Genomic DNA, 537 nt, shown 5'->3' on the forward strand with positions numbered 1-537 from the left:
AATGAAATCTCAAAATCAATGAACTTAAACAAATCTTTTTACTGTCAATTGTTTTCACAGTGATGAAAAGTCTAACACATTACCTAAAGATTTGATCATTGTAAGATTTTCAAACAGCTAACATTGATTAATTTTTCTATTGTTTTCTATTTTCAGTGTATCTGTTCATTTTCCTCCCCTTTGCTAGTTTTAGATATAATTTGCTCTTCTTCCTCTAGTTCCCTAAAATGCAAAGTAAGACATTCATTTGAGAGTTTTGACTTTTTAAATTTATGTGTTTATGACTGGACATTTCTGTCATGCTTTGTTATAGCTCTTAAGTTTCTGTATGTTATAATTTCATTTTGATTTTTGTTTTCTTCTTTTCACTTTTTTTAGCTTTTACATCAGAGCCAAACTGCATGAGTCAACAAACCCCCATCATTGCCAACAATTGTAGGAATCATATTCCATCTTACATGCACCAAAATTTCATATTCAACAATGAGTTCCAGGTTGCAAAAGAGAATTTACTGTTTGTACCTGTCTCTAAAGTTT

The 537-nt window shown here is 30.0% G+C and overlaps 1 non-coding gene across 1 annotated transcript in view; it reads right to left on the minus strand.

The window, feature by feature from the left end:
• Nucleotides 1-443: 443 nt before the first annotated feature.
• LOC138840578 (small nucleolar RNA SNORA40) overlaps nt 444-537 on the minus strand; it is a 128-nt gene continuing 34 nt past the window's right edge. Inside the window, exon 1 of the small nucleolar RNA XR_011376140.1 lies at nt 444-537. This exon is cut by the window's right edge and continues 34 nt beyond it. This is a non-coding gene — a small nucleolar RNA (small nucleolar RNA SNORA40).

Source organism: Dipodomys merriami, unplaced genomic scaffold (genome assembly GCF_024711535.1).
Source record: "Dipodomys merriami isolate MVZ:Mamm:240054 unplaced genomic scaffold, mDipMer1.0.p SCAF_3, whole genome shotgun sequence".
NCBI classification, from domain to species: domain Eukaryota; kingdom Metazoa; phylum Chordata; class Mammalia; order Rodentia; family Heteromyidae; genus Dipodomys; species Dipodomys merriami.